Below are 24,622 nucleotides of genomic sequence, written 5' to 3'. Positions count from 1 at the left end.
TTTGACTACTGTACGGTAAGATGTCAAAGTATTGGGTTATTACTTAATAATGATTTGTCTTCAATGGAAATTTTCAGCTCTATCCCCACCTTTCATATAGCACCAAGGTAGCTAGCTCTACTGATCTGCTGATGAAAACATCTCTGTGCAGTTTCACCAGTGCTTGTGCTAGACCAAGAATAGAGAAGAATGCTAGTGAACGCAAGGCTAAATAGTATCTTGAGCAACGCTAGTGAGTGGCTAAGATCACTATGTCCTTTGAAATTATATCCCTGTCCTTGTCTACACTGGGGATTTGCCCCAGTTGCAGCATTGATGGCCAGCCATTGATCTAGCTACACCTGTGCAATCCATGATGTCTTACTGCAAAACTGGTAGAAGACTCTGTTTGTACCAGCACAGCTTACGGTAGTTTCAAGTATTGCCTGTCTACAAGAAGTTTTTGCACTGGTGACTGGCTGTAGATGGCTGTAACTAGGGCCAGGTCTACGCGTGGAACGATTTGCCAGTAAGATATATTATAATGGTAGAGAGCACCAAGTGTGGACACAGCTTATACCAGCGAAAGTGTCCTTTTGCTGGTATAGTTCTTCCAGTGCCTTGAGTGAAATAAGCTACACCAGCAAAAATGCAGTTTTACTGGTATAACTGTGTTTACACTAGAGACTTTTGCCAGCACAGCTATGTCGATCAGGTATCACACAGTTGACTGACATACCTATGTTGGCAAAACTTTGTAGTGTAGACCTGACCTCGGACAAATCCCCACTGTAGACAAGGAGCCTGAATATCTGCTTTGAATAGTTGTAAGGTTTCTGTGGCATTGAATTTGGACCTGATCCTGAGAGTTTGAGTACTGACAACTCATCAATGGTAAAAGAACAGGAGTACTTGTGGCATCTTTGAGACTAACAAATTTATTAGAGCATAAGCTTTCGTGGGCTACAGCCCACTTCATTGGATGCATAGAATGGAACATATAGTAATATACACATGCAGATAAGTTGGAAGTTACCACACAAACTGTGAGAGGCTAATTAGTTAAGATGAGCTGTTATCAGCAAGACAAAAAAACTTTTGTAGTGATAATCAAGATGGCCCATTTAGACAGTTGACAAGAAGGTGTGAGGATACTTAAATTAGGGAAATAGATTGAATATGTGTAATGACCCAGCCACTTCTAGTCTCTATTCAAACCCAAGTTAATGGTATCTAGTTTGCATATTAATTCAAGCTCAGCAGTTTCTTCTTGGAGTCTGTTTTTGAAGCTTTTCTGTTGCAAAATTGCCACCCTTAAATCTTTTACTGAGTGCCCAGAGAGGTTGAAGTGTTCTCTTACCCGTTTTTGAATGTTATGATTCCTGATGTCAGATTTGTGTCCATTTATTCTTTTGCTTAGAGTCTGTCCGGTTTGGCCAATGTACATGGCAGAGGGGCATTGCTGGCACATGATGGCATATATCACATTGGTAGATGTGCAGGTGAACGAGCCCCTGATGGCGTGACTAATGTGATTAGGTCCTATGATGGTGTCACTTGAATAAATACGTGGACAGAGTTGGCATCGGGCTTTGTTGTAAGGATAGGTTCCAGGGTTAGGGTTTTTGTTGTGTGGTGTGTGGTTGCTTGTTGTTTCAGGTTGGGCGGCTGTCAGTAAGTGAGGACTGGTCTGCCTCCAAAGATCTGTGAGAATGAGGAATCATTTTTCAGGATAGGTTGTAATTCTTTGATGATGCGCTGGAGAGGTTTTAGTTGGGGGCTGAAGGTGACAGCTAGTGCCGTTCTGTTATTTTCTTTGTTGGGCCTGTCCTGTAGTAGGTGACTTCTGGGTACTCTTCTGGCTCTGTCAATCTGTTTTTTCACTTCAGCAGGTGGGTATTGTAGTTGTAAGAATGCTTGATAGAGATCTTGTAGGTGTTTGTCTCTGTCTGAGGGATCGGAGCAAATGCAGTTGTATCTTAGAGCTTGGCTGTAGACAATGGATTGTGTGGTGTGTCCTGGATGGAAGCTGGAGGCATGTAGGTAAGTATAGAAGTCAGTAGGTTTCCAGTATAGGGTGGTGTTTATGTGACCATCGCTTATTAGCACAGTAGTGTGCAGGAAATGGACCGCTTGTGTGGATTGGTCTAGGCTGAGGTTGGTGGTGGGATGGAAATTGTTGAAATCACGGTGGAATTCCTCAAAGGCTTCTTTTCCATGGGTCCACTGGAGGAAATAGATTCAATATGTATAATGACCCAGCCACTCCCAGTCTCTATTCAAACCCAAATGGGCCATCTTGATTATCACTACAAAAGTTTTTTTCTCCTGCTGATAATAGCTCATCTTAACTAATTAGCCTCTCACAGTTTGTATGGTAACTTCCAACTTATCTGTATGTGTATATTACTATATGTTCCATTCTATGCATCCGATGAAGTGGGCTGTAGCCCATGAAAGCTTATGCTCTAATAAATTTGTTAGTCCCTACGGTGCAACAAGTACTCTTTTTCTTTTTATGGACACAGACTAACATGGCTGCTACTCTGAAACCTGTCATCAGTGGTAGTTACAGGTACACAGATCAGGCCCCATGTGTAACTTTCAATTTATGAAAAGGAGTACTAGTGGCACCTTAGAGACTAACCAATTTATCTGAGCATAATAAATTGGTTAGTCTCTAAGGTGCCACTAGTACTCCTTTTCTTTTTGCGAATACAGACTAACACGGCTGCTACTCTGAAACCTTACAATTTAAGGAAAGTTTCTTCCTTCACCAACAATAGCAGATAACAGTTCACACTATACCATGAACAGAAAAATGTTTTGGGGGAGGGATAGCTCAGTGGTTTGAGCATTGGCCTGCTAAACTGAGGGTTGTGAGTTCAATCCTTGAGGGGGCCATTTAGGGATCTGGGCCAAAAATTGGGGATTGGTCCTGCTTTGAGCAGGTGGTTGGACTAAATGACTTCCTGAGGTCCCTTCCAACCCTGATATTCTATGATTCTATGATACTGGAGCTCAAATTCTACATGGTGAGCTTTTTCTGTAGCAACTGGTGTCACAAACACTCAAAACATTACAGAAAACTAGAATGTAGATGTTTGTGCTCCTACCAGCTGCAAAAAGAAATCAGAGAGCCCTGAATTTTACCAGTGAAGAAAGAAGTGATTTGTAACTTTTATCTTTTTTTAATGAATTTGTGTCTCTTCTTTTAAATCCACATGCACTCCCATTCTGCTGGTGTTTTTGGATCTCAAATGACTTATCATTTGTAAAAAAGCTTTTCAGTTTATTTTTCCTTGAAATAACAATCTATTTTCTTGTAACACAAAGACTTAGTGAGGCAGACACAAGATTGTTTGATTGTTATTTTACAACCATTGTGTGTTGGGAACATGGAAAAACAGCACACACAGAAATTCTCAAGGGCTAGGTTTTCTGCAATTGGTGTGACATTACCATGTGTCTCTAATTAGAAACATGGTGGCGTCAGTGTATCTCCTTTCAACAGGCCTCAGGATGATATTTATCAGCAAACTGAAGGCTTAGGCCAAGACAGAAGCTGCTTCTAATTTAAATTTTAAAAATTGCTTTAATGTTTTATGATTTCTAACACATTAATCACAATTAATTTCAGCTATTGAGGGAGACAGTAGAGAATTTTAATTGAGAATGTCTGTTGTTTTGATGAGCCTTTAAGCAAATTTGGTGCTTACTGTGTTTGGGACCCAGAAGCAGCCTTTTTCAGTTCTGTTCTTTCTCCTTATACCTGCAGCATGTACCACATTCTTTTAAAAACTGACAGTAGGGGGCATTGTTGAGCTGCAGTTTTAATGTAACAACAATACTGGGTTTGAGAAAATATATAGAAATGTAGCATTAACTGTCAAGAATTATCCCTGTTGCTTCAAGTTAGCTGTAATCTCTAAGATTCCATAACACAGGAAATCAATTGTGGGTTAACAAATTCAACAGCAATTTAACATAAAAAGTGTAGTGTTTTCATGCACATTTGGATTCTATCGAAATAAGTTAAATCAAAACAACATTTCTAAAGGTACCTGCCAGTCTACAGTGAATATATTTCTGTAAATTATAATAATTTTAGCTGAATGATTATAAAAAATCATTTTAGTATATAATTTAGAAAAAAATCTAAATTCTGAATGTCTTGCTATTGTTAATTTTGTCTGTACAGAAGCACTATTGAGGTTTCCTTCTAAAAGGAAATACTTTAATAAGCAGTGCATTTTTCTTTACCTCTGTATGAGCTGTATGTACAGCTCTTATCATACATTTTTACATGTATGTATCTAAAATTTTACAGAAGTAGGTCTTGGTCTCTTTGTGTTTTTTTTATGTTTCCCTGTTTAAAGATGAAGTTTTTTAAAAAATATTTTTTTCAAAACTGCTTTTAATTCTGCTAACTGTAACTGCTCCACTGTCACAACAAAATAATAATTCAAAAAGTTTAACCCAATGTCTTCAAACCTCAAGGCTCTATTTAATATTTTTATACATTATAGTAAGCACACATTTTTTTCATAATGTTTATTCCTGGCATTTCTTTCCCTGAGGATAGTTTTACTCAGGTCTCACTCTTGTGATGTAAATGTTAAACCTTTCATTTGAATGACATTCTGATAAAACATCACTTTTCCCCATAATATTACCTCATGAATTTATGAGCCCTTAAATCCAAAGGAAAGGTTGACCAGTCTTTACCGCCCTTACTCCCCCCCTTAAAAATATGAAGGCTATTCAAATGTTTGTATTTAAAAAAAAAAAAGTCATCCAAGATTACCACATTATCATGTGCAACATCAGGATAAGTGCTCACTGAATTCAAAGAGAGAGTTACCATTTGAAAGGGACTGTACAAGCTTTGCTTTCTGGGTAAAGAGAAGTCTGAAAAGCTGAAATCTCATGTGATGTGAAGAAGTCTTGCTGTAGCTGTTCTGAGATTCAGGGGAGAGACAATTTGTCTCTCAGGGTCTGATATCATGCAAACCTCACAAACTGACATTTATTTTACCTATAAAAATGTTTAATACTGCACCAAAGCTGTGGGAAAAGAAAGAATTAAAAATAAGGAAATGGGGAAATTCTAAGACTTTTTTTTAACTCTAATGTACATTTGGTGAAGTAAAATGTAAATCGCTGGTATGGTTTTGTTTGTGAAATGAAAAGTGAATCGACTTTGATTTTACACAGGAATGACAAATCTTCAAGATTTTTAACATATCTGATGTTTCTTTTAAAAAATGAAGACACTAGTAGTGTTGTATGGCATAAATTGTATGTCTGCTTTGACAGACTATTTAGCAATGGAGCAACGTATTTATAGAGCAGTTGGCCTTAATAACCTTTATTGACTTTAGTGGGTAAGAGCCAAGACTGGGATTATTAAAATGTATCAGTTTCATTGCAGTATAAAATCACAACATATATAATTATGTTAGGTAGGCTAGGCTCCATTTAATCCCACCCATTTATGTAGGGATTTGGCAAGAGGAAGAAAATCATGGCACTAAAATGTACAGAAATATAGAAGTGACTGGGAGTTTTAATAGCATAACTGTTTGCCTACTGTAAAAAGGTCTCACTTGAAGGCATGAAACATACAGAAGCTAAGCGTAAACTTTTGACATTTAATTGTTAATAAAGTAGTCTAAATTCAGGAAATCTCACACCATTTGTTTTACTGTTTTGGCATGCTTAAACAGTTAATGATTAAATGCAGCATACCATTCATTTTAATATATAAATGTTCTGTACATACAGGAATGTATACATTTTATGTGATTATAATGAACGAAATGTGATTCCATGCTGTCTGGTATCTTGAAGCACAACTGCTTCATCTTAGAGGTTCAGGGATTTTATTTTTTAGTAACAGAATAATTAATCATGCTCTTCTTGTTGTTGTTATCCTCAATAGTACTCTTCAGTCTTTCTTTCACTTAAATTGAAATTGGAGAGACAAAATATTTACTTGTTAAATTATTTTTCTTTGTTTCCTTTTTGAATTCTATTTCATTATTTGCTACTGTTGCTATATATGAAGATATTTCAGAGTTTTTGCTATAAGCCACTATTGTCAGGAGCTTATAGATTGGCTGTAAAAATTGAGTCTAGGTTGAAGCTTGAGACATAGGATCTCAGTCCAGGACTGTCATATAGTTTATATTTTCCCCAACATTTTAAAAGGTTTAAATGTATATTTACATAAGAGAATGTTTCAGTGCCAAAATAACTATGATGATCTATAAGGCAAACAATCTATCTTTTAAAAAGAAATCCTCTGAATTTTCTGTTATTTTGACAGTTTTAAACAGCTAAAATTAGATTCAAGAAATTGGCAGGTTGATTAGTTCATATCTCTTCAGGGCTTTGAAAATGTAAAGCGTTATGTAAGTGCCAGATATTATTAGGATCTGACTTTGACAGCCAAGAGTCAGGAAATTTTGGGTTAAGGCTTAAATTCTATCCCTAACTTTCACATTGTGCTTCGATATTGCAGATGTCACAGTCCTGTAGTGGAGGGCCTCAGACTGCCAGGTGATCATATTTGCCTACTGAGCTGCAAAACATGGCTACATAAAGGACTGAATTTCAGCCATAACTCCTGAATTTCTGGGCTTTTCTTATCTGCTTATACCAGACCCTTTAAATAAATATTTTTTTTGTTAGGTCAATTTTTATGCATACCAGGATTGAAATGTTCATAGAAATTTACCCTTACTTAAAAAACTAATACTGAAGTCTGGTATTTTATTAGTTTCTTTCCTTTTTCTATCGCACTAATTTCTTTGACTCCAGTATTTCCAGTCCTCAGAAAAGAAAGAGCACATTCAGCATTGTTTACTGGAGAATCATTAACAAAAATTTTAAAAAATAGTTGTGTACAACATCTTCCTAAAAATATATTTACAATTCTGAGAGAATTCAGACATAAGCCTCCAAAACAAAATGTGTGCTGAAAGCACAAAGGAGTGTGTTTATGATTCTCTTTGAAGTGTTTTTGCAACAGGATAAGGAAAATTTTAGAAACTGTCTGATAGTGTTCAGGGTAAATACTTAAACCCCTTTAGAGAATTTCACACACAGATACTGTGCAGTAGAAAAAAGGATACTTATGTTTCCTAAAGCTGCTACAGCCTACAGCTTTGTACTTAAAGACAGAGGTGTTGAATAGAATTCTACTGAGGATACATCCAGTGACAATATCTACAGGAACATCAGAGCAAACCAGTGGATAGCACTTTCTATTTTTAACCCTTACATGAGCTAGTTGAGATCTGAGCTCTGTTGGTATGAAGCACTTCTAACATTTCTATTACTAACTGGGAATGTTGAGATGAAAAGCCCTTTTACTCCCATGGTATACTTAAAAAAACAACTCTTGAAAACATGAGGGTTGGCATAACCTAGCAGACTCAAAGTTGAGGCCTGGCTACCCCAATTTTGTGCCAATAGAGCATCGGATACATGGGGAGGGAGTTAGGACAATGGTGTAAGGTAAGTGTGTGATTGGGGGTGGGGTTACCTTCAGTTTTAAAATACTAGACTTCTGCTGATTTGTGCTACAAAATTTAATGTTGTTTAAATAAATTCCTCTCTCTCTCACTTTTATATGCATATATATATATAATATACAGATCCCAATTCTACAATCCAATTAATGGAATCTGATCTCTGTGCCCATATTGAACCCTGTAGCCTTGATTGGCACTTTGTGCAGGCATAAGGATCTTCCTGCACTGATCAAATTGCAGAATCTGTACATGCATGCACATCCACGTACGTATGTGCATATACATCAGTTTATTGCAATTGTTACAAACTAAGCTAGTCTCCTAACTAAAGGTATACAAAGGTATAGATAGACATACAGTATGTCTTCAGTGCTTTATACTGCCCCATCAGAGTCAATGGAAATTATATCATAGACTTCAGTGGGAGCAGAATCAGGCCTTTCATGAGGCTAGCATGGTTTTTATACATATTTACGCTAATATCTTGGATGAACACATATGCACCACAGTGCATGATCTATCTTTGGTTGATCAGGTATTATTTACCCACTTGTAGAGTATAATTTGTCTGTTGTAGTATTATTGTACTGCCACTTTTAATTGATCCAAAGCCCATCATAAGTTTTAGAGAGCCATTTCATTGTTTAATTTTGTAAATCTGATGAAAGTTGTGACAACTTTCTGCTGAAAATATATATGAACATTTACAGGAAAAAAGCAACACCCGTGTGTTTGAAACTTTTTTTTAAAAAATTAGACCAATTATTCAGTTTATTCTCTGATATACTTCAAGTAAATGGCTATTTGTTTTGAGTTACAGGGCCACAGGAATGATCAGAAACACAAAACTTCTATTTTGTTTATACTCATTACTTAGACGTGTGTGTGTGTGTGTAAGTAAGTGTAATATGTTAAAAGGTATGGTTTTGGGTTAAAAAAAGTTTCTGACTAGAGAAGTTTTTATTATGACAAAGTTATAAACTAAGGGAAATAAATCAAATGAGTGTGATTAAAATGTCATCATCTGCTGTAATTTTTTCACAGTACAGCTAATACTTGTTAAATCCCTTTTTACTGCTAGCTCCTTTTAGTGACTTGACCATCACTTTGTGATGGGTGTTGCCATTCCTGTGCTAGCTGCTAAGGCCAAGTGGAATTCTGTAGCATGGACAGATATAGTTGCATTTTACTCATAATTTATAAAAGTGGATGAGGGCAAAAGAGAAGATGCTTTTCTAATAGTCACTATTTCCAGGAACTGTGCCACTCCTATTCTGTTTGATCCCCAGTCCTCTCTCTTATTAGTAAAATCATAGGTGAATAGCTCCTTTTGTAGCTACTACAGTTTTTTCAGAATTTCTCTTATGGTAAGAATCACAGCCCAGCTTTTACAGATAAGGAAACTGAAGCTCAGAATAACTCAATGACTTGCCATGTAAGGCACTGTGGGCTGGTGGATTAGGTCTGGAAAAGGGTCAGGAAACCTAGGATCTTCTAACCCTAGTTCCATCACCAACTTTGTGTAATCTGAACAAGTAATTTAAGCCTGACTTTCAAAATCTGGTGCCCAAGTCAAAATTTCTGTGCCTAAAATAGGTATTTAGGTGGCAAACTTTAAGCACTGTTCTCAGCCTCAATTTCCACACCTGATTTTTACCATAATTGAAAATGTACAGAAATTATGGTAACTGTAAAAGAACTATTCACTATCGTCCTGCCAGTGAGAGAGAAGACTTGAGTCAGTGCAGATCTGGCTAAGGTGAGTATGAGGTTTATCCACATGGATCCAATTGTAAAGTAAGGTCCAGTGATCACGAGCTCTGCCTCAAGAGGGCAGTGCGTATGGGCAAAGTTCCGCCTGAGTGAATTGAATTGCAGGAGCTAGTCCCCTATTGCATATCCTGATCATTCCCCATATAAAATCCAAAGATCCATTTCAGTTTCCAGTCCTGGCTCTTATGAGCTCTTGGGCAAGACTTTTCTGCACTTTTCATTTATTTTGCTTACTACACACACTTCCGTTTAGTAATCCTGAAGCTGTAGTCACAATAAAATGCAGCTTATCTATTTAATGTTTACCATGCTGCAGCAGGAAAGTAATTATTGGCTTTTCTCAAATGTCTCTACTTAACATCGGGTTTTGGCAGCCCTCCTTGGACCGCCAGTGAATCTGAACTCTAAATAATTCTCACAGCAGAGGCTTTATATTAAAGTTTAAGTGTAACAAATCTTCTTAAGTTGTTTTCTGTGTAATAATGTGATTGTTTATCACAATTGGACTAAATGGCATTCCTTTTCATAGGACTCATTTTGAATCTTTTAAAAATAATAGTAATAGAGTGGCTTAAAGACCAGTGACGGGGTCAGTTCAGACTTGGTGTCAATGAGAATGGTGTCAGTGGAGTTACACCCGTGATGCGTTTTCCCCACTACCTCGCTGGTGACATTCAGCAAAATGTGTTGTTGGTGGCTAAGGGAAATTGTTACAGTTTGTGTTGCCTAGATGTTTAGAATCAATATAGTTATGCAATAGCTAACATGACTCAGATTTACATATGTATGTTTAATAACAACATTTTGGCCTTGTGTCTCAAGTGCTTTGCAAATGCTAATTGATAAAGCCTGTCAACATTCCTGTGAGCTTGATAAGTAGCAGTCTGGCGATTTTGCAGATGGTGTTGTGGGTCACAGTTTGAATAAGTGAATTGTACAAGTTTACACAGTAATTCAGTGGCAGAGAAAGCAATAGCACTTAGGATTGTCCCATTACCCATTCAACCACTTTAAGTATTAGGCCTCTGTTCTGTTTCACATTTCTGTCTAGTGAAATAGCAGTTCTAAGCTGCAAGGACTTTGCAGTATCAGGCTGTTAGCATTTACACCTTTGCACAAAAATAAAGAATGAGCATCTTGTTTCACTATAATGAGGTATGGCAGTGTAGACCGATTTGGATGGCAACTATTTTACAAACCACCATATGCTAATGTTTTTCCCCCAAAGCCATGTCTACACAGAGGTCTATGTTGTGCCTCTTGGAGTTTCCAGGTGAACAGAGGCAGAGCACCCACTTGAAAACCTTTATCAGAGACTGCTTTCTACCCCCTGTGCACTAGCTATCTCTTCATGGAGAGAGAGACAGAGCCATAGCATCTCCTCTGTGGTGTGTGCACTCTTGGGACAGCAGGGATGGAGCAAAATACAGACCGTGTAACTCTGTATGGCATTCACATGGACACACAGTGGGAGGTGCACAGGGAACCCTGACTCTAAATTAGTCTGAGACTTCATACTCTTTTTGGAAGGCTTAAAAATTCACTGATAATAAATAATAATATTTTTCACTTATATAGGTCTTCTCTAGTTACTCCTCGGCAAGATGTTCATTAGTGCAGCAGCACAGTAATTGACATAGTCTCTCTGAGGAATCACAGTAAAGCTAGGCTTGCTACCCTACTACAGTTTTGAAGTTGTACCAAAATTGGGGCAAATGCTTAGTTTCAACTACCTCTCATGTGTTTTATTTATATATAATATGTGTGTACATATATATCTGTATAGATATAGTTGTCAACCCTAGCGTTGTTGTAATTTCTCTAAGGAGCTGTGTCAATCAAAAATTTTTATAGCTTGCATGACCCTTGTAAAAAAAAAAAAGAAAATGGAGGCTAGAAAGACAGAGAAATCACTGCTGAAAACTCATCATACTGATGAAAATGTTTAACTAAAGAAAACAAAACAAAAAAAGCCATTTTCTTTTAAAAAAGAAAATGCTACTGTGTGACACTAAACTGGGAGGAGTGGTAGATACGCTGGAGGGTAGGGATAGGATACAGAGGGACCTAGACAAATTGGAGGATTGGGCCAAAAGAAATCTGATGAGGTTCAACAAGGACAAGTGCAGAGTCCTGCACTTAGGACGTAAGAATCCAATGCACCGCTACAGACTAGGGACTGAATGGCTCGGCAGCAGTTCTGCAGAAAAGGATCTAGGGGTTACAGTGGATGAGAATTTGGATATGAGTCAACAGTGTGCCCTTGTTACCAAGAAGGCCAATGGCATTTTGGGATGTATAAGTAGGGGCATTGCCAGCAGATCGAGGGACTTGATCGTTTCCCTCTATTCGACATTGGTAAGGCCTCATCTGGAGTACTGTTTCCAGTTTTGGGCCCCACACTACAAGAAGGATGTGGAAAAATTGGAAAGAGTCCAGTGGAGGGCAACAAAAATGATTAGGGGACTGGAACACATGACTTATGAGGAGAGGCTGAGGGAACTGGGGATGTTTAGTCTGCGGAAGAGAAGAATGAGGGGGGGATTTGATAGCTGCTTTCAACTACCTGAAAGGGGGTTCCAAAGAGAATGGCTCTAGACTGTTCTCAGTGGTAGCAGATGACAGAACAAGGAGTAATGGTCTCAAGTTGAAGTGGGGGAGATTTAGGTTGGATATTAGGAAAAACTTTTTCACTATGAGGGTGGCGAAACACTGGAATGCGTTACCTAGGGAGGTGGTGGAATCTCCGTCCCAGAAGTTTTTAAGGTTAGGCTTAACAAAGCCCTGGCTGGGATGATTCACTAGATGACCTCTTGAGGTCCTTTCCAACCCTGATATTCTATGATTCTATGAAAACCAGGATACTAAAGGGCTGGTTTCTCAACTCTTTTTTGCTTTGCTTTCAATCTATTAAATGTTCTTGTTAAATCTAAAATATTGTAATTAAATCACAGCATTAAATGGCTTTTCTGACAAAACAGCAGATTTGGGCTCTTTACTGCTAGTTTCAAAAGTAATATATAGAGAGAGAGAGCACAGAGACAAAAATTGAGCACATAGATGTATAATCCCAAAGGAATAAACTGACTTTTGCTAGACAAGCTGAAAGCTGATTAAAATATTTCTCATCCTTTGGGTATGCAACAGCTTTTGATGATGGAGAGCATATTAATATTCAGCTTAGCTGCTTGTCGACACTTCAGACAGGTCCCAGGAAAGAATCTGAAATTGACCAGGTTTTCTCACTGTGCCAGAAATCTTTCTGAGACACTCAGCCGCACCCTTGTACCAGCAGGAGCAAAGATAAGCATTTTGCGTTCCTATTTAGCTACTTTTTTATTTGACTAGAAAATTGCTTTTAGACATTTTGAAAGGTTTAAAGAATTGTTTTAACAATATGAACTCATTAGATGCAGCAAAGGCAAGACACTGAACTAAATTTAGCTGAAAACAAAGATGCTATTATTTATTACGTTTAAACCTCTTTGTATGAGCTGTTTGCAAATACACTGACTCAGATGGTAGTATCAGAAGCTTAACTATACAATAATTGCAGTGAGAGTAGTCCCAGAGATGTGGACTTTTTTGAGTACTATTCTCTCAGTTTAGGCTATTCCTTCATAGCACAGTACCTTTCAGGCAAGACGGGAGTCTTAGCAGCTGATACTTCTGCTGCTCTTTTGCAGGCAGGCTACCAATGTGGGGTGTTGGCTTCTTCCTACCCGTGACTGAATATACACAGTATCTCTACAAAACATGGAGTGTGCTGCATGAGGTGCCTTTAGGATGGCTCCAGGGCTAAATATTTCCTGTAACAGGTGAAAGAGCAAGGCTTAATCAGCTTAGTTAACTTAATTAAGCTGTGATTTTTCTTGTGGAACAGCCTGGAGTATAACATATTTATAAATTCTATTACATAGATGAATCCTATGGTTTTTGTAGTAGGTCTGAAAAATGTTGAATTAGATTAAATTTGCCAGTAAATGGACATAATTTAAAAGCAGATATATTTTACTGAGGCTTTCAATAGATTTTAATAGTCAGTATTTAAAGACATTTATTAAAACTTTGGCCAACTATATTTTGAGATTATCTCTTACTCATTCTCCCCCAGTCTCATCATCTTCATATGGAGACAACTTGCCATTCGTGGATATTACCCTTCCTATGTGCAATTAGAAGAGTCAGTTGATTCTGTGGCACTATCCAACTCTGTTTCTGGACTTGGTGGGGAGAAAGCACTGTTGTGGTATGATCAAGGGGATGTGCATCCTTTCTTTCCACCAGTCCTTCCTGGTTATCACTACTAAATATGATTAAAAGGTGAATGTAGTTTGAGCTGCACCATCCTCCATGCTGAGAAACCCTGTTTTAAAAGGTTTCAGAGTAACAGCCATGTTAGTCTGTATTCGCAAAAAGAAAAGGAGTACTTGTGGCACCTTAGAGACTAACCAATTTATTTGAGCATGAGCTTTCGTGAGCTACAGCTCACTTCATCAGATGCATACCGTGGAAACTGCAGCAGACTTTATATATACACAGAGAATATGAAACAATACCTCCTCCCACCCCACTCTCCTGCTGGTAATAGCTTATCTAAAGTAATCATTAGGCCATTTCCAAAACCTGGATTTGTGCTGGAAATGGCCTAACCTGATGATTACTTTAGATAAGCTATTACCAGCAGGACAGTGGGGTGGGAGGAGGTATTGTTTCATATTCTCTGTGTATATATAAAGTCTGCTGCAGTTTCCACGGTATGCATCTGATGAAGTGAGCTGTAGCTCACGAAAGCTCATGCTCAAATAAATTGGTTAGTCTCTAAGGTGCCACAAGTACTCCTTTTCCTGTTTTAAAAGTCGGTCTGACTGTATCCTGGGGGAGCTTTGGCATTATGACTCCAATGAAACCTGCCCTGCTAGAAAGCTGGGGAAAGCTGCTTGATTAGAGAGTACAACCTAGTATTCATGGCTTCTAGCCCCGGGCTATTCCTGGCTTGACTTGAACCCTGAGCTGTAATGAAATAAATATTTATTAAAAGTAAAAATATAAAAAACAACAACAAAACCCCCACTTACTATGAAAGTGTATGGAAATTCTGTACTGAATATGTTTGTATATACTAATTTTTTATATCTATTGTTCTCAGAAGGCCACCTTTATTCTTTGCCCATTTATATAAGTAAATAATTAAATGCCAACATACCTATAAATATAATCATGGCAAACAAATGGTCATGTGCATTTTACCTTTGATTATGAGGTACCCAACATACAGATAAGTTGCTCTTTGTAACATCTGCCATGTCATAAACCAGTTAAAGATAAGTTTTGTCATGTTAGCATCCAACCAGCAGAGGGAACTAAGATACATATAAACAGATAGAGGAAACTTTCGTTGCACAACTGGTAGGCAGATGTTAAATGCTAAGACAATGGAGATGATATGATCTGTTTTCACCCTCTTGCTGTCTGAAGAATTTGGTCACTCTTAGATTTCTGAAATCTCTCCATCATATGAAATTACTCTATCATGTATCCCATTGAATTTTTATCTTTATAATTTGTATAAAGTAGGGCTGAAAATATAGAATTGTTTCAATCCTTGATAGGTGTTGGGTGGCTAGTAATTTTCTGTTGTTTTTCACCAGCTATTATTGTAGATATTTGTACCTGAATAAAGGTCTGATCCTTGATTCTTCTGTAAACTTATAATCCTGTGTTTAAATTGCCACCATTTTTTTGCTGTGGAAATATTCCATGATGTTACAAATTCATGGCAGAACCAAATGAGGACTATAAGGGGGAGAGGAAGCCCTTGTTTAAACAACAAATATTTTTGATACTTAGCCAAAATGGCAAGGGAAGTTATTTAAAGTATGTTGAAAGGTAATGGATTTTAAAGTAATAAAGATGTAACCAAATGTGTTCCACAGTTCAAAAGTCTTTCATTTAGCATTATATAAACATAGTTTTTAGTGTTTTAAAATTATATGTATACTTGTAAAAATGTGTGAATTATTTTGTGAGTATATAAGGGAGAGATAAAATATGTGTGTTCATACATTTAAGTATTAAGTTGTCCTCCACCATGTTGTGAGTTATTGAATCCTTCTGAACTGATACAATGTTAGTTTCTCATTTTAGTGACCTCCCACTGCTTCTGCATAATTCAGTGGAAGACTCTAGCATTTCTTGATTATGTACAGTGTTATAATTTCCTGATGACTGGTTATATTATTTGTAATGCAATGGGTATTAATCTTTTCGGCAGTTAACACCCTATTTGAGTCACCAGGGGTCAAAGGTATGTTCTTTCATTAGAGCAGTTAGTGACTTTTCCTCTTCTATATATCTGGGTTTTTTTTCTGCTGAAGTTTTTGTGTATGCTGTTTTATTTGAAAATGACTATATACCTTTATTTTTTTATTTATTTTTTTATTGTTGTTGTTGTTGTCTACTTCCTTGAGGACCCACTCTGGTCAATGGAAGTGGGAGCACCATAAGGCTCTATATTCTGTGTGTAACAAGTAGCACCTCCAGTATTCCATACTAATAAGGAAGGGCGCCAGAACCTTTATAGAAGTCAGGGGGGACAAGGCCAAAGTGCCCCCTCCTTCTCCAGTGGTGAGCCAGCTGCCCTCTCTTCTGGCACTACAGCAGCCCTTGGTGGGCAAAAGGTGTAATTGCAGCACCTCCCTGGCAAAATCTGCAGGGGACATGAATTCTGTGCTTGTTTCTTTTGTTAAAAAGTGGATGGGCATGGCTGGCACTGGTGCTAATAAGTCCTCCTCTCTCCACCAGTGATAGACAGGCAGACGGATGATTTGAAGCAACAGAAATTTCCCATCAGAAGGGATCATTCCTGCTACTGTATGCAGGAACCCTCCTGCTCGCCCTTTATAGGACCTGATCCTGTATGTCAGGCTCTCCTCAGGAGCCATTTTAAAGAAAATGCCTGGAATACAGCAAAAATAAAAGGGCCTTTACCAGCTGTTCTGAGTGAAGAAGCCTGTTTATAACCTGTAACTGGCCCAACAGAGACAGCATTTTTACAGGCATCAATATCCAGGCTGCAGAGCCTAGTGATAGGGTACCTCCTTCCCTTCTCCAAACCAGCTGTATGACCTTCTGTCTTTTGATGGGACATAAAGAGGAAAGGTAAAATCATGTGTGTCGCTTCTTCTTGCCCTTCTGCAATTGAGACAGGTAATAGTAATGGGAGATTTGATAGTTAGGTTTGTGATGACCAAGAGAACTGCGCGGTATATTGCTTGCTGGGTGCAAATGTTGCAGACATCTAGACAGACTTATGTGCCGTGTCGGGGAGGAGCCAGTGGCTGTGTTACACATAGGTACCAATGATATAGGAAAAGGTAGGAGAGAATTCCTGGAGGCCAAATTTAGGCTGCGAGTTAAAGACAGTAAAGTCCAGGACCTCCATGGTGGCTTCTCTGAAATGCTTCCAGTTCCATGCGCAGGGCCAGTTAGGCAGAACTTCTTAATGTGTGGATGAGATGATCATGTTGAGAGGAGGGATTTAGGTTTATTAGGAACTGGGGAACCTTTTGGGAATGAAGGAGTCTATACAGGGGATGGACTCCACCTAAGCCAAAATGGAACCAGATTGCTGGCATGTAAAATTAAATAGGTCGTACAGCCGTTTTTAAGCTAAGGGCTGAGGAAAGCAAACAGACAAATCCCTTAGAAGAGGATTTATTAAAGGTGATATTAGTAAAGAGGAGAGGATAAAAGGTAAAGTACAGGTAGAGAGGAGAAACAGTCAAATGCAAGAGAGTTCCATTCAGTTACATCACATGAAGGCAGACAACTGAATAGTGACAAATTTTATAAGTGTCTATATACCAGTGGAAGAAGTCTAACTACTAAGATGGGTGACCTTGAGTGCCTGGTATTGATTGAGGATATTGATATAATAAGCATCACAGAAACTTGGTGGAATGATGATAATCAATGGAACATGGTAATAGCAAGATACAAAATACATAGGAATGGCAGAATAGGTTGCACTGGTGCGGGAGTGGCACTATATGTGAAAGAATCTTTCTGGATAAAAATTCCAAGCTTGAGTAATAAGAGTATAACAGTACTACTAATCACCTGACCAGTATGGTGATGGTGATTGTGAAATGCTCAGGGAGATTAAAGAGGTAACAAAAACAGAAAATCCATAATAATGGGAGATTTCAACTATCTCCATATAGACTGGGAACATGTCATCTCAGGATAGGATGGAGAGAGAACATTTTTAGACACCATTAATGACTGCTTCTTGGAGCAGCTAGTCCTGGAACCAAAAGACAGTTTTAGTACTAAGTGGTGCACAGGATCTGGTCCAAAAGGTGAATGTAGCTGAACCACTTGGTAATAGTGACCATAATATAATTAAATGTAACATCCTATGGTGGTGATGGCAGGCGGGGGAGGAGGATACCAAAGAAACCCACCACAGTAGCATTTGACTTCAAAAAGAGGAACTACACAAAAATGAGGAGACTAGTTAATCGGAAATGAAAAGGAACAATGCTTGCAAGCTGCATGAAAACTTTATAAAAACATCATAATAGAGGCTCAAACTAAATTTATCTCAAATAACAATAAAAAAGTAAGAGTACCAAAAAAAAAACAAAAACAAACCACCATGACTAAACAACAGAGTAAAAGATGAGGTTAGAGACAAAATGACACCATTTAAAATTGGAAGTCATATCTTACTGAGGAAAATAGAAAGGAGCATAAACTCTGGAAAGTCAAATATAATTAGGCAAGCCAAAAAGGAATTTGAAGAGGAACTAGCAAAAGACACAAAATCTAATGGCAAAATTTTTCTTTAAATACATCAGAAGCAGGAAGCCTGCCAAACAGTCAGTGGGACCACTGGACGATCGAGGTGCTAAAGGAGCACGCAAGGAAAACAAGGCTGTTGCAGCACAGAAGCTAAATGAATTATTTCCATCGGTCTTCACTGCAGAGGATATGAGGGACATTCCCGCACCATTCTTTTTCAGTGATAAATCTGAGGAACGGTCACAGATTGAGGTGCCTGTTGAGGATGTTTGGGAACAAATTGATAAATTAAAAAGTTATAAGTCACCACAACCAGATGGATCTCACCCAAGAGTTCTGAAGGAGCTCAAAATGAAAGTGCAGAACTACTAACTGTGGTATGTAGCCTATCACTTCAGTCAGCTTCTGTACCAGATGACTGGCAGACAGCTAATGTGATGCGATTATTAATAAAGGATTCAGAGGTGATCCTGGCAATTACAGACCAGTAAGCCTAACTTCAGTACCAGGCAAATTGGTTGAACCTATAGTAATGAAATAATTATCAGATACATAGATGAATAGGATAGGTTGGGGAAGAGTCAACATGGCTTTTGTAAAGGAAAATCATGCCTTGCCGATCTATAAGAATTCTCTGAGGGAGTCAACAAGTATGTGGAAATTTGGACATAATGTTCTTGGACTTTCAGAAAGCCTTTGGCAAAGTCCCACACCAAAGGCTCTTAAGCAAAGTAAGAAACCGTGGGGTAAGAGGGAAGGTCCTCTCATTGATCAGAAACTGGTTAAAAGACAGGAAACAAAGGGCAGGAATAAATGGTCAGTTTTCCCAGTGGAGAGAGGTAAATAGCAGGGTCCCCCAAGGATTAGTCCTGGGACCAATGCTGTTCAACATATTCATGAATGATCTGGAAAAAGGAGTAAACAGTGAGGTGGCAAAGATTGCAGACAATACAGAATTACTCAAGATATTTAAGTCCAAAGCAGACTGCAGAGTTACAAAGGGAGCTCACTAAAGTGGGTGACTGGGCAACAAAATGGCAGATGAAATTCAGTGTTGATAAATGCAAAATAATACACATTGGAAAACATAATCCCAACTATACATACAAAATTATGGTTCTAACTGAGTGGTTACCACTCAAGAATGAGATCTTGGAGTCATTATGGATGCTTTTCTGAGCACATCAGCTCAATATGCAGAGGCAGTCAAAAAAGCTAACTGTGTTAGGAACCATCAGGAAAGGGATAGATAATAAGACAAGAACTATTGTATCGCCACTTTCTAAATCCATGATACACCCACACTTTCAATACTGTGCAGTTCTGGTCGCCCCATCTCAGAAAAGAGATATTAGAACTGGAAAAAGTACCGAGGAGGGCAACAAATATGATTGGGGGTATGGAATGGCTTCCCTATTAGGAGAGACTAAAAAGACTGGGACGTTCAGGTTGGAAAAGAGACGACTAAGGAGGGCTGTGATAGAGGTCTATAACGTCATGAATGGTGTAGAGAAAGTGAATAAGGAAGCGTTATTTACCCCTTCGCATAGCACAAGAAGCAGGGGTCACCAATGACATTAATAGGCAGTAGGTTTAAAACAGACATTAGGAAGTACTGCTTCACACAATACACAGCCAACCTGTGGAACTTGTTGCCATGGGACGTTGTGAATTCCAAAAGTACAAGTGGTATCAATAAAGAATCAGGTAAGTTCATGGAGGATAGCTCTATCAATGGCTGTTAGCCAAGACGATCAGGAACACAAACCCTGGCTCTGGGTTCCCTAAACCTCTGACTGCTAGAAGCTGGCATGGGACAACAGTGGATGGGTCACTTGACAAATTGCCCTGTTCTGTTCTCTCACTCTGAAGCATCTAGCACCAGCCACTGTCAGATGACAGGATACTGAGTAGATGAACCATTGGTCTGACCCAGTGTGGCTGTTCTTATAACGTGTCTCCTAGGTGCTATCAGAGGTCCCTGCCCCTGAATTTTCAGCTGCCTGACAGTCTCCGCTTTTCCTTTGCTTTCTTGTATACCTCAGTTTAGGCCTTCAGGGATATCAAAGCTTTCACTGATACAGCTATTACTGCCTCAGCCCCATCACTCTGTCACCTAACCATAGAGGTTAGCTGCTCTCTAAACATTATGGCCCTGACCTTTGGGTTCAGCTCAGCTATGCTTGGGGCAGGACCCAAGCAGGGAAGAGGAAGCAATAGTGGCTTTTGCTGGCTTTGTAATCCTTTGATCCCGGGGCTGGCTGAGCACTGATTTGGCTCCCGGGGTCATTTAGAGCTTCCCCAGTGTGCTCAAAATTGTGCCTGGCTGAAGTGGCCCCCAAGGTCTTGTTACAGTAGACAGGATCGCTAGAGCGTACCTCCACTCTGGCCTTACTCTCATCCCTGGATGTGACCCTAACATACACCCTGTGCCCAGGGCCTTCTGGGGAGGGGTGAAGCACAAGACTCTACAGCACCCAGAGATTCCCTCTTGCTGGGGCAGTCCTTCCTAGTCCACTTTCTGTGGGTGTCCCACAAGGGCACCTACCTTGGCCTCTCCTCGTCTCCCTTTGAAACCTTTCTTTGGCTGATCATATCCGTTGATGAAGCTTCTAATATCAGCTCACAGCTGAAGCTCTGTAAGGAGATATGGTCATCTTCTCTAATGGTTAGGCCATATGAGCTGCATGTCTGCACACAGCAAGTGGTCAAAGAGCAAAAAAACGCTTCTTGTTGACAGGCTGAAAATGAAGAGAGCTGCTTACTTGGCACTTCTACACTTCACACTCCAGAAGGTAGTAAATCCAGTCCTACACAGTCCAGGCAATGCTGAAGTGGTGTCTTAGTCCTCCCTCACAGAGGCCTTACCAATTCTGAAATGGGCAGAGAAGGATCCCTCCCTTCTCAAAGCAATCTAGATAGCTAGGAAACTCAGCATTAAAGTAGACTGGCTCAGCTGTTACAGTGTGGGTCCTGGGGAACTGGGGCCTTAGTCCACAAGTATTTCACCAGATTGCAAGATATGGAGAACTCCAATAATATGTTTGCCACCAAATGTCTGTTTTCTCCAGTAGATTCAGTGGTCTCCTAGGAATAGTTCCATTATTTATTCCTTGGAATCACTACTCTTTCTGTGCTTTATCCTTTTCCCGCTCATTCCTGAAGGGGAGATGCTTGTGTCTAACTATTCCTCTGATGAAACTTTCCTCTTTCCCCACTCCTTTGTGTGATTGTACATGCGCTCACTCGCTCACTGATATTACTCTCTGGACTGGTTTCATGGCTTGCTTGAGTACCATGATAGCGCTGTTTTTGCCTTCGTGTCAATATTTCGCAATCTCTGTGACAGACAGATGAAGAGATATTACTTGTTCTACTCTACCATGTAAGAAAACCAGTTCAGACACTGTGGACAATTAGCCTTATTTTGTGGGATAAAAAGCAGACATGCTAAAATTTTAGGGGGACTATTTTCCTATACATACTCCAGGGGGAACCTTGCATATGGTAGTGTGGCTTTCTACATGACTTTCTGTTTAAGCTTATTTTACTGCTGTCTGCCATTCAAGTACTGGCCTGTGGTTAGTTTTATTTCACTTGTACAAATATGAAGCAGTCGTTTGGCTTCTTTCTGTCTTTTCCTCTTTCCCCCAGCCTTCCGTCAGACTTCATTAGTTTCATTTATGCTATGAATGGACGACCCGTGCTTCTGTTGTTTTTCTGCTCTGCAGAAGGAAGGTGAATAGGTACCACTCCCATACCACAGAGCATGAGGAGAGTATGGGGAATTGTGGGAGGGAGACTTTGGTTGAAGAAGAGTGTGGAAGATCAAGTGGGGGAGGAGGGAAAGCATGGAGGTATTTAAGGCGAGGGGATATTGTGGGTTGTGCGGGGGAGAACCTGGAAGGATTTAAGCGGAAAGGAAAGGGAGGGTGAGCAAAGGGAATTGAGAGTGAGAGAGAGGGTCTGCAGTAAGGAGGAGGGACAGAACAGTGTAAAGAGAAGTAGGATCAGAGATTAGGGAGGGAAGACAAACATAAAAAGAATGATGGAAAGTGCGAAAAATTATAACTGGGAAGAAGAGGAAGATTTATATCAGAGAGAGTGAAACTGTGGTTTTAATACCTTTTAAATTTACTTTGTAGTGAACAATGTGAAGAAAATTCTTCACTCTGTAATTAATATAAAAATCTAACCATTTATTTTAAAGCTGGTGTTGCATCTATTTTATGACATTTTTTCATCATCGTTATGCATGAAGGAAGGTAGAAAATGTACATTAAGTGATGGAAGGGAAAAATTCAATGGATAGATAGATTTGATATCTAGATAGATATCGGCTTTCCTCAGCTCATAAGTCTTTCACTGTATGGTGGCCTATTCCTCACACTTTATTCAGGGAAATCTCTCATTTACCTCAATGGACGTTTTGTCTTAGGTAAGCACTGCAGGATTTTGCCAAAAGAATCCCAAGTCTAGTCTAATAATCTTTTTCTACATATCTACATTTCTCCATTCAGATAAACGTTTAAATAAAAATATAAGCCCTTGCATCTAGGGTCAAGAGGTATACAAATTATTCAAAACAAATGGCACAACTACTCAAAATCTGATTTTTGTATCTTTATAAACTATTAAATGAGTCCATATTTGACATTTTTGTGAATTATTTTTTCATGTTAGGGCTATTCTACGAGAAAAGCAAATTGGGAATTTGTCTAAAATTTGAGGGTTTGCATACATCTGATATACAACAGCTATTTTGTGAAATCCTGTGGAAAAGTGAAACTTCAAAGGTGCAAAGTTACCTGATTTTAAAAAAAGGCAGATATTTGTGAAAGCTTGTTGTGCACAGACCTACTTGCTACTAAAAAAGGCAAGGTGAGATTTTTATGTATAGTATTTCTTAACCAAAACCCTGATTGCAAACTCTTACTCATGCAAGTATTACTCAACCCAGACAACTGAGACTTGCTTTAGTAAAGCAGGAGCAGGTTGTCTCTTGGTTCTGTTGTATGACCACCAAAATATATATACTATTCTGATTTTAATCTTACTAGGCCTGATTCAAAGCCTGCTGAAATCAATCAGTCGCTCCTCCCCTCTCCTCTCCTCCCCTCCCCCTCCCCCTTTTTTTTTTTAACTTCAGTGAATTTTGGATCATGCCTATCAAGTGCAACTATTACTTTGCACAGGTTAAACTGTAATTATTAGCAGTAGTAGTATGCCCTTTTGTATTGATATATGAATATCATTATAGATTACTGCCATTGAAAAGGCTGGAAAATGGATTTGTATAAGTAACATTAACTCAGCCACTGAAGTTACGAATTTATAACTCATAATATTTTTGCTTGATGACTCTTCCCATAAACAATTATTAGACAACCAGTGTACACAAAATTTAACCAAAAAATAAACAAAACATATAGGGTTATCAAAATATTCTGTTTTAAACAAATATAGAGATACAAGTCCTTCAAATATCAAACAGTATTGATTGTCTTTGAGCGTCTTTTATAGTGCTATATATCCCCAGTTACACTAGCTAGAGTAATAAATATATATAAAGCATGAGAACTCTCATGTTTCAGAGGACCACTAGCTCTTTGGGTTAGGAAGCTTCTTCCATAAGCATGTTATTACATGATTGTGCATCACAATTTCTCTCATAGCATCTGAGATTGGCCATGGCTGGGGACAGGACATGGGACTAAATGGACTATGGGTCTGATCTGGCATGGCAGTCCCTTAGTGGTCTGAGGATTCTTGTAATTTGGCCAACATAAATGTTTTCATTTCCTTGGATGTTCTGTAGATGTAAACCTGGTCAGTGTACTCTATTTTCAGTCTCACCAAGTAAAGGACAGATGCAGAAAAACCTGGTGTGGATAATTTCTTAAAAACAATAGTGAATGTTTTATTTTTTGTTTGAATCTTATAGTGGAGTCCAGGAAAATTCCAATCCAAGATTCTTTATATTCAAGCATACCTTTTAACAAGCAATTTTCAGATTTTGTTCCTGTATATAACACACAATCAACACTGTTCTGAGAATAGGGGGGAATTTCACCTTTCTGTGTGGATAGTCTTCCTGCAGACGTGACTTGCATTGGATCTGAAATGGATAATGCTCTGAGTGCCTATAAACAATTTTTGGGGGAGGAAAATAGTTTTTTTCTTTGTTCCTTGTTTTCAATTTTCTCATTATTAACCTGACACTTTTTAACTGTAGTCCAGTTTTCAAGAGCTTCAAGACCATTTAGCTTTACTTCATTCTGCTTTAAAATTTCTTCAAACATGGTGTCTTATCCAGATATAAAACTTCCTAGACACACATCCCTGTGTGTCTGTCTGTTTGGTTTCAAGGGTTACTTTCACGTAGCAGATTGGAAGCTGAGAGAACTTCACATTATGGAGTTTGAGGCAGTTTCCATTAAAGGACTGTGGAAGAAGCAGGGAGGTATTCCCTACCAAACATGGTGGATCCTTGAGATATGCAAATCACAAGGAATTGACAC

At 38.7% G+C, this 24,622-nt stretch overlaps 1 protein-coding gene across 8 annotated transcripts in view; it reads left to right on the top strand.

Annotated features, from left to right (window-relative positions):
• The window catches only part of FTO (FTO alpha-ketoglutarate dependent dioxygenase), a 330,710-nt gene that overhangs the window by 113,846 nt on the left and 192,242 nt on the right, over positions 1 to 24,622 (top strand). The gene's annotated exons all lie outside the window — the stretch shown is intronic.

Source organism: Eretmochelys imbricata, chromosome 12, assembly GCF_965152235.1.
Source record: "Eretmochelys imbricata isolate rEreImb1 chromosome 12, rEreImb1.hap1, whole genome shotgun sequence".
Taxonomy (NCBI): Eukaryota; Metazoa; Chordata; order Testudines; family Cheloniidae; genus Eretmochelys; species Eretmochelys imbricata.
The sequence above is the reverse complement of the archived record's forward strand: the minus strand, read 5'-3'. Positions and strand labels throughout refer to the sequence as shown.